We start from the raw sequence: 10,995 nt of genomic DNA on the forward strand, positions 1-10,995 counted from the left end.
CTACCTGCATCAAGATGAATCCAAAGGGAAATTCTCTCCCAACTAGTAGGGTCCATACATGGTCCATAAGGTGCTAACAGGAGGAGCACTCATACTTGCAGAAATGGATGGAGAAATTTGTCCAAAACCAATCAATTCAGACGCAATCAAGAGATACTATGCTTAGATTATGTACATTTCCTCATCTGATGTAATTGAACTACACTTGACCTGATTTGCATTCAAGAGGGGATACATAGGAAGCCTTATGGGTTCGGTCATATCATAATAAAATTTTCATTTTCCCCAAGACCAAAAACTGGGGAAGAATTTTGAGGAGGGTCCTCAATCCTCAAAATTTCGGAGCAAGTCCAGCCAACGCCAACATGTGTCAGACGGTCAGTAACCAGTTAAGAAACAAGGGCAGAATTTTGAGAAGGATTCTCAAAATTCTGGAGAAGGTTCGACAAGATCCATTATCCGCAAACGGTCAAAGATCATCTACTAAACTGGGGCAGAATTTTGAGGAGGATCCTCAAAATTCCAATATGAGAGAGCTACAATGCCATCGAGATGTGTTACAGCCACAAGTTAATCAAAAATTACTTGATATATCAATATGTTTCCAAAACAACTAATTTATATCGATAATTGCATACTTTTGAAAACTCTTCCATAACAGTCAGGTGTCACCCAGAGGAACTCGAAAGGTTTTCATAATGGAGCAAAGCAAAGCCAGCCGACAGGAACATGAACCAACCTTCCCCCCCCCCAAAAAACTTACAATTTTTCATTGAACGCAGGCACATTTGACATAACGATAGCATTCACAAAACATGTATACACAAAGATAATTCACTATCAATCAGGACATCAGACATCGAATACATCTCCAGCTAAGACATACACTACTCTTATTTGCTGCTCGCTCCTTGCATGGGACTAATCCCTGTCCCCCATATTTGCATCAGGCTAATTCTTGCCTCCCTATTTGCATGAGGCTAATCCTTGCCTTCATATATGCATGAGGCTAATCCTTCCCTCAATACTTGTATGAGGCTAATCCTTGCCTCCCAATCTGCATGAGGCTAATCCATGCCTCCATACTTACATGAGGCTAATACTTGCCTCCCTATCTGCATGAGTCTAATCCTTGACTCTATGAGGCTAATCCCTGCCTCCATACTTGTATGAGGCTAATCCTTGCCTCTCTATTTGCATGAGTCTAATCCCTGACTCCATGTTTGCATGAGTCTAATCCCTGACTCTATACTTGCATGAGGCTAATCCTTGCCTCCCATTTGCATGAGGCTAATCCCTGCCTCCCCATTTGCATGAGTCTAATCCTTGACTCCGTGTGGCTAATCCCTTCTTCCATATTTGCATGAGGCTAATCCTTGCCTCCCTATTTGTATGAGTCTAATACCTGACTCCATGTTTACATAAGTCTAATCCCTGACTCCACACTTGCATGAGGCTAATCCTTTCCTCCCTATTTGCATGAGGCTAATCCCTGGCTCCCCATTTTCATGAGTCTAATCCTTGACTCCATGAAACTAATCCCTGCCTCCATACTTGCATGAGGCTAATCCCCGCCTTCCTATTTGCATGAGTCTAATCCCTGACTCCTTATTTGCATAAGTCTACTCCATGACTCCATACTCGCATAAGGCTAATCCTTGCCTCTATACTTACATGAGGCTAATCCCTACCTCTCCATCTGCATGTGATTAAGCAATGTCCCTCTTTGCACAAATATTGCTCTATTTATAAGTACTCTTTTTTTGCTTTTCAATCGGGCTAAGCTCTGCCCTCCATTTCACAAGACTAAGCATTGTCTTGATAACATCATGAATATTGCATATCATGGGCTGAAATATCGCCTACCTATCCAAAGGCATCATAGTCTGAAGACATCATCCTCATAGCCGGAAGATACCATGCCATGGCCTGAGGATCTTTCAAACTTGTATATCATTATTCAAAGGCGTCATGGTTCGGAGGTACCATCTTCATAGCCCGAGAACATCATTTCATGGCCTGCGAATCCCTCACTAAATAATTCATGGCCTAGGACGTCACGGTCTGAGGACGTCATCTTTAAACGTTTGAAGACAACCTTTATGGTCCAAAGGGAATTTGCATCATGTTTAAATTTTTTCACAAATACATGTTTGTAGCAACTTTTATTTGCAGGCAACCAGTAAGCAACCGCTATCCTAGCAATAGCGATCTTGCTCCAATTCCTTAAACTTTTCCGAGTTTAACCGCTCACCATACCCACTTCGGTACTTCATGTTGGTTCTTGCAATGATTCCAAAGCATCCCGCCGATCAAAACTGGCCATCATTTCTTTACCCGAAAACTCTTTCATCCTTCCGGGTAAAGATGGACAGCTGTTGACACCCAATTTTTTCCTATATATTTTTAATATGCATAAATACTTTCAAAATAGCATATATATGCATATATAAGCATGCACAAGGTTTTTATATATTTTCTATAATTTTAAGATTTTAAATTGATTTATTTCCTCCCCTTTTACTCATAAAATCCCCGATAATTACCCCTCAAATTATTATTGTGGTCATTTAGTCATCTAAATTCTATATTTATACCAAAATATTGTTGAAATATTTTAAATGCATTTTTATAATTGTATTTTGCATTTTAAAGTTAATTTGTATATAATTACAATATAAGCCTTATTAATGTACAATTAAGTTTTATAAGCATAAAATTGATCTTCTATATTTTTAAATGTTAAATATATATTTTAAATCATTTTATTACATAAAATTATTTTCTAGGAATTATCTAATATTTATTATAAATTATATGGGGATAAATTGGCTATTTAAACTCCAGCCAGATTGCATTTAAATTTTAGCCTCAAATTTAACCCAGCCCCAACCCAATATCAGATTAAATAACCCGACCCGGGCCCTAATTACCCCTACCCAACCTAAAACCTATCAAATCCTGGCCGTTTATCTAAAAGATCAACGACCCTCGTTCGTTCTTGCCTTTTTTATTCCAAACGACCCTCCAACCTTAACCATTTTTTCAAATCCGCTGCCCTAAGATCCTTTCTTCTCTTAGTAACTCTCAACCAAACCCTAGCCCTTCAACCACCGACCTCTCCTCTCCGGTCAGCTCCAGTGACCTTTCATCGTCTCCTAAGCCTCCAATGGCTTCTCTCATGCCATGCCTGCCTTCTCTAAGGTCTTCAAGGGCCCAGGGTCATGCCGACTTGCATCTAGGGTTCGTCACTTGTCTGTTCTTGGCTACTCCACTGTGATTTTGAGCAAAATCATGTTGAATCTATTACGATCATTGGGATTCTAGACAGGTTCTTTCATCTCTCTATGGGTTTCTTCTGAAATCCTAATTTCTTCCTATATCTCTTAGATCTGTATAGATCTAAGACGATTTGAGTTTGTTTCTTTAATGTTTTACACTATCCTTGGAACTCTTTTGCAAGAATCATTGATCTCAAGTGTTTTTCACCTTCTTCTAAAAATTAGGATTTCAGAACCTCTTTTAAAATTTTGTTTAACTGATTCTTTGTGTTTAAACTTCTATTTCTTACATATTTTTGATTGATTCTATGATTTTACTACCTTTTAAACTCATCTATGTTGAAAGCCTTAATTTTATAGATTTATTTGTTTGGTACTGTGTATTAGCATGACTGATTGTTTCTTGTTTGAGTTTCTGTGACTATCTTGCCTCGAATTGTTCCTACTGAATTTTTAGCCTAACTTATATCACTTCTATGTGCTTGTGTCCATCTTGACTGTTCAAGATTTACTTCTTTCTATCAGTGATGTTTGACCTTCGTGTTTGCTATATATGGTTGTTATTATCTTACTCTATTTATATGATGAACACTGAATCATGACTTTCTCTTTGATTGATTCTGGATTTCCTATTTCATGGTTTGATTGAAAGACCTTCCTTTAAACCTTCGATTCCTACTCTTTCTATTCAAATTGATTGATTTGCTTACCTTGTCTGCACTAGTATTTTATTCCGACTGATTACCTCCTTAATTAGAGTTTTCTGAACTTAGCCCAAATTGTTTGCCTTATACTTACTGAATTTGAAATCTTTCCTTATTGGTCATATATTGATTTCCTTCCTTATTTGTTATTGTTCTTACCATTTGAACTGATTCCCTTAACTTATGGGAATACTTGTACTGATTTTGCTTTAATTGGTTCTGAGTTCCATAATCACTATACTATTGTGATTCTTGCCTTATTTTACCTAGTTTCAAACTACTATATATATCTACTTTCTCATTGACACAAACACGAAAAGATTGGTTCAAAAACTCTCTCTTTCACACTAAAAGCTTCCTGCTCTCTTTTATGTTACTTACTACTATCTAAAGTCAGCCGGCTGCAAGCCAAGGCTAACTACTGGTTTCTCTTTCACTTTGTGCTTACTATCTCCTTACTAGTATGTTCCAATTTTATTTCAAGTCCCAAAACAATATTCTTCTTCTATTACTTCAATTTGTCATGTTTTTAATATGCTTCTATCTATGGTTTTGTTGTTCAACCTGCAACTAACATGTATACTTCACTATCTTCTTTGTTGCATGGTATATACCCCATAGGATCCCCATTTTTGGATGACCTAATGTGATTGTTTCTCTGATCCCTAACATGCACCTTCCTATATGAAGTAATTGGCTATCCTAAGCATATTAATTCTTTATTAACTATACAGTTCATGCTATACTTTAAAAGCCTTTACCCCTTTTAAGGCTCCTCTAATTATGTACCTATGTGCATCTGTTTTTACTATGTGCCCTATGCTTACCCCAAATCCCCATTACCCCTAAGTGGATGTGTGCACCTGTTTGACTCCATGTATTGAAGTGCCGATGAACCTCTTTCTGGTTTTGTATTTAATTTGACTGATTGTTAGTCACCTTACCTATTTAAACTGTCTTATTTAGTAACTCCCTATGTGTTTTCTTACAAAACTATTTCAAGCAAATCTCTTTTTAACACTATTTTCCCACTAAAACCTTTCAAACTGTGTCAAGTACTCTCACTCTACTCCTAAGTCACTAGGTTTTGCCCCCTCCAGTGTGTGTACTGCCTTGGGATCCTCTCGAGAACCCTCTGAAATATGGCACACTGAGGCTGGCCCTTCCACACTGCACTTACTCATTTGGTTACAAAGTTTGGGTGTGAGCATGCCCGGGATCCTTGGGATCCTTAGGGAACTCTGACACAACTAGACAATGATATTGTCTATGAAATTGGCATTTGAGGCTATTGGAGGTCTTGGGAAATCACTTGGTCCTGCTTCAGGCTCCCTATGGTGTAACTTCTTCTTTTATTTCTATCTATTTATGTAACTCATTCATCTAGTTTGTAATAATTTGTAACGAATATTGGGTGACTAGTGAAAAAGGGTGGGTAGTTACATATATGTGGGGTAATATGGGTAGAAACCATGCCCATAGGATGTTATATTTTCTATGTTTGCTTTACCATGTTAGAAATTGATAACTAGGGATTTTGATACCTTTTATACTCCTTCTTGCTTATGTTTTAATTAGGAATTTGTACAAAATAGTTCCAAAAGGCTCACAAGTTGTTCTTGATTGTAGGTTTGATCAACAAAGTGACAAGATATCAAAGATCAGCTCAAAATGAGTGAAACTTGCACAAGTGCCAAAGACAAGACAAGCTCAGGCAAAAGAGGCCCAGTGCAGCAGCACACCATTCTATGCGGTCCGCACTAGGAGATTCAGAGAGGTTGCTTTCCATACAAAGAGGCAATGCGGCCGCACTAGGTTTTGTGCAGTCCGCACTGGAGTTAATGCTGCCACACTCGGTTTAGTGCGGTCCGCAGACCCACGGATCAGAGAGATGCCAGATGTGAAGTTCCAAGCCAATGCAGTCCGCAGTCCATTCTGTGCGGACCGCACTAGAAGCCTATGCGGCCGCAGTCCATTTTATGCGGTCCGCATTGCCCGAGTTCAGAGAGCTGTATTTTCAAGGTCAAAGCCCTAGTTCGGCCGCACTCCATTTTGTGTGGTCTGCACTAACCCCGTGGGGGTATTTTTGTCCAAATTTTTTAGCTTAGTATAAATAGCGTCTTTTTTTATTTTTAGGGCATCGGATAGTTTTGTAACGTAGTTGCGCTAGTGGTTTTGACTTTCTTAGCCATTTTGGGCAATTTTATCTGCTTTTCATCATTGAATTTTGTTATTTACCTTAGTGATTAATTAATATGAGTTGTTCTTCATCTATCTCTTGCTTTTCTTCTTCAATTATGCGTAGCTAGATCCACAAGCTAAGGTTGTGGCTCAACCCTAGTGTGGGTAATTGATGGGTCTTGTATTTTAGGGATATATTGACTATGGGTGTTTGATATTTGGGTCAATTTCATGGTTAATTTCTGAATTAGTGGTTGCAAACACTAGTTTGTGTTTAGTTGACTAGGGCTCTTCTTGAGAAAGAGAGCCTAAGTCTCCGAAATTGTTCCAACAAGGAATTGGGATGTACTCAAGAGATTGATAGCCCCAATTAAAGGGATAAACCTCGCGAGAGTAATACCCGACATGAACCCTAGTTGCTTGTGCAAATTTGCATACCCAATTGGTCTTGAGAAAGTCAATTCGGGCAAAATCACTCGAACCACCGAAAGGTGTAAATTGTGCAACGGTTATATCATACTCCCCGATTATGTCAATCGTGTCTTAGATTCAATTACCCATCAATTAACCACCTAAGTGAAAGTCATTACCCTAGTGCCTTTTAAACCATTTGAACAACCCTTTTTACTTTAACTCTTAGCTTAATCTAGTTGCATTTACCATTTATATTTTGATAATAGTAGAAGTAAAAAGAAAACCCCAAAAATGAGTAGAAGTGTAATTTGGAACAATTATGCAACTCTACACTAGATAGATACTCAATTCCAAATTCTAGCTCTCTGTGGCAATCGATCCCGACCCTAAATCGGGTAAAACCTCTCTCGCTACTCAATAGTAGTGCGGAGTAGGCCGCAATCACTTTTTGGTGTCGTTGCTGGGTGGGTAACGATTTTGTCTATCTATTTAGTTGGTTTTGTGTATTGTTCTTCTTTCCTTCTTTGTTACTAACTTGTTTGTGTCACAACTTAGGAACCAAATAACAGCAAACAATGCTAATGACCCTCTTGGAAATATGATTGCGAGGGAGGAGGTAGATGATGTCAGAGATGATGAGGTGCCTCTTGTACCTCAAGGACAACGTAGAGGCCGCCAGGCCAATGCGAATGATAATAACAATGTTCCAGACCCTCCTCCGCCACCTCTAAGAGTGGCTCCTAGGGTACTTACGAACCAAGGCTATACGAGTGCTATTGTCCCACCCTGAATCCGGGCGGGCAGTTTTCAGATAACTAATGTGATGTTGACCTTACTAGAGTAGCGTGGATACTTCACGGGCGCTGCAAATCAAAATGCTTATAAACATCTCCAGGGGTTTGTGGATACATGTTGGGGGAGCAAGCAAATGAATGTGTCGAAGGATGCTCTTAGGTTGAGACTCTTCCCATTCTCACTTAGAGGGAAGGCATTGGATTGGCTCGAGCGACTTCCTAACCATTCCATCACAACTTGGGATGAGTTGGCGGATAAGTTCATTGCTAAATTTTTGTCACCGGGGCATATGGTGGCACTGCGTGACGAGATATTGGCTTTCAAGCAAGAGCCCACGGAACCTTTGCATGAGATTTGGGAACATTATAGAACAATGGTGAAAGAATGCCCCAACAATGATATGACCGAGGCTATAATACAACAAACCTTCTACCGTGGCATCAATACAACAAATCAATGCATAGTGAACCAACTTGTTGGGGCAACTTTATGAAGCTGACATATCATAAGGCATGTGATATACTTGATGAGATGGCTGACACTTCTTCTGCATGGAAAAGTAGAGCCAATGTGCCTCAAGGTGACCCTACGGTTATTCACTTGTACAAGGAATTACATGATCATGGGCAGGCTATAACGGAGTTGACAAATACTATGAACCAATTGGCAAAGGCACGGTTGCAACAAGTCCAAAATCATCGTCAAGTGAATGCCATGGAGGGTGTCAATATTCTTTTCAACAAAAGAAGGCAAAGAAGGCAACAAAACCAAGGGAATTCTGAGCAATTTCATGATGAATGTGATGGATTTCAAAATGATGGTTATGATGACCAAAGTGAAGAGGTTCAATATGTAAACAACTATCAAGGCCAACGGGGAAACTCTTCCAACCAACAACAATAGAGACCTCAAGGCAATTGGGGCAACCAACAACAAAACAGTGGTAATTGGTAGAACAACAACCAAAACAACAACTGGGGCAATCAAAACAATAATCAAGGCAACCACAGAAATTGGAATGGTAATAACAATAATTGGGGAGGCAATAAAAATCAAGGTGGATGGAACAATGGAAACTAAGGAAACCGAGGTCAAGGCTTTCAAAGTCCCCTAATGTACCAACAACCGAACAATACACCCCCATTTCCATTTCAAGGTCCTAGTTTTTCTGGCAATGATATGACTAGAATTGAAATGATGTTCGAAAGATGATGAAGAAGAATGCGGATTTGGATGCACAATTGGCTTCCCACAATACCTCTATCAGAAATTTGGAGGTACAGTTAGGCCAAATCTCACAGTCTTTAAATACTCGCCCTAAGGGTGCTCTACCAAGTGATACGGTAGTGAACCCGAAGGGTGGAAACAATCATCTCATGGCGGTAACAACGAGAAGTGGCATAGGTGGTGATGTGAATGCGTCCAAACAAAAGCAAATCTTGGATGATGATGTTGAGTTGCAAGAAGATGAAGTCTCTTTGGTAGTTGAAGATGTGGTTGAAGAAAATGTGAACAACGAAGTGAGGATTGATATTCAAGATGTCGAGGTGGAAATTCAAAATGATGTGAACATGTCTAGGGAACACATAATAGACATGCCGGAGCCGGTTGTGCCTAAAGTCAAGGCTCCTTTGCCAAGGCCACCTCCATCTTATCCTCAAAGGCTCGCAAAGCAGAAAAATGATAATCAGTTCAAAAAGTTCATTAATATGATGAAGAGCTTGTCCATTAATATGCCTTTGGTGGAGGCTCTTGAACAAATGTCGGGCTATGCAAAATTCATGAAAGACTTGGTCACAAAGAAGTGTTCTATGGATTGTGAAACTATAAAGATAACTTACCAAGTTGGTGTTATAGTGCATTCAATGGCCCCGAAGCTTGAAGATAACGGTGTTTTCACCATTCCTTGCAACATTGGGAGTGCGGATTTTGCCAAGGCTCTATGAGATTTAGGAGCTAGTATCAATTTGATGCCCTACTCAGTGTTCAAAACCTTGGGTATTGGGAAACCTAGGCCGACTTCCATGAGGTTACAAATGGCAGATAGATCGATGAAGAGACCATTGGGTATTATTGATGATGTGCTTGTCCGTGTGGACAAATTTATCCTGCTAGTTGACTTTGTGATATTGGACTGCGAGGTATACTACGAAGTTCTGATCATATTGGGAAGACCTTTACTAGCTACAGGGAAGGCATTGGTAGATGTTGAAGCAGGGGAACTCACCTTCCGGGTGGGTGATAAAAAGGTGGTGTTTCATGTGTGCAAGTCTATGAAGCATCCCAATAGTACCAAGTTGTGCTCTTTTATTGACCTCATCAAAGCAGTGATAATTGATGACACCAGTGCAATGATCAATGTGGAGGACCCATTGGAGGCCGTATTGCTGAATCTTGATGTCAATGAGGATGCAAACCAAGTGGAGTGTGTGAATGCTTTACATGGAATGGGCTCTTATTCTTATGAGCCTAGGAAATTGTCTTTGGATCTCTAGAATAGAAAGACTCCGCCAGCTAAACCTTCAATTGAAGAGCCTCCGGTGTTGGAGTAGAAACCACTGCCTCCACACCTCAGGTATGAGTTCTTAGGCTCAAATTCTACTTTGCCAGTTATTCTTTCTTCTTGCCTTACTAACATGCAGGTTGATTCCACATTGGCGGTGCTTCAAAAGCGGAAAAAGACAATTGGATGCACTTAGCTGATATTCGGGGAATAAGCCCCGCATTCTGTGTGCACAAGATTATTCTGGAAGATGATGCAAAGCCTTCCTTGGAGCATCAAAGGAGGTTGAACGAGGCAATGCAAGAAGTTATGAAGAAGGAGGTGATCAAGTGGTTGGATGCCGGGGTTGTGTACCCCATCTCTAATAGCTCTTGGACTTCACCGGTGCAATGTGTACCGAAGAAGGGTGGCATGACCGTGGTTACAAATTCTCAAAATGAGTTGATTCCTACAAGAACAATCACTGGTTGGAGGGTATGCATGGACTACCGCAAGTTGAATAAAGTGACCCTCAAGGATCACTTCTCGTTGCCTTTCCTTGACCAGATGTTATATCGACTTACTGGGCGTGCCTTCTATTGCTTCTTGGATGGGTATTCTGGGTATAACCAAATCTTGATTGCTCTAGAAGATCAGGAGAAGACCACATTCACTTGTCCATATGGCACATTTGCTTTCTCTAGGATGCCTTTTGGGTTGTGTAATCACCGGCTACATTTCAGCGGTGTATGATGGCCATTTTCACCGATATGGTGGAAGACATTTTGGAGATATTCATGTACGATTTTTGTGTCTTAGGGGATTTATTTGATGAGTGCTTGAAGAATCTTGATAGGGTGTTGGCCCGTTGTGAATAAACCAATCTTGTCCTCAATTGGGAGAAATGCCACTTTATGGTGGAAGAAGGAATAGTTCGTAGGAATAAAATTTCGAAGCATGGTATTGAGGTAGATAAAGCAAAGATCGATGTGATTTCAAGGCTCCCTCCCCCTACATCTGTCAAGGGAGTTCGAAGTATTCTTGGGCATGTGGGGTTCTACTGGAGATTTATCAAAGACTTTTCGAAGGTAGTGAATCCCTTGTGCAAGTTGTTGGACAAAGATGCTAAGTTTGTGTT

Source organism: Nicotiana tabacum, chromosome 18 (genome assembly GCF_000715075.1).
Source record: "Nicotiana tabacum cultivar K326 chromosome 18, ASM71507v2, whole genome shotgun sequence".
Classification (NCBI taxonomy): Eukaryota; Viridiplantae; Streptophyta; class Magnoliopsida; order Solanales; family Solanaceae; genus Nicotiana; species Nicotiana tabacum.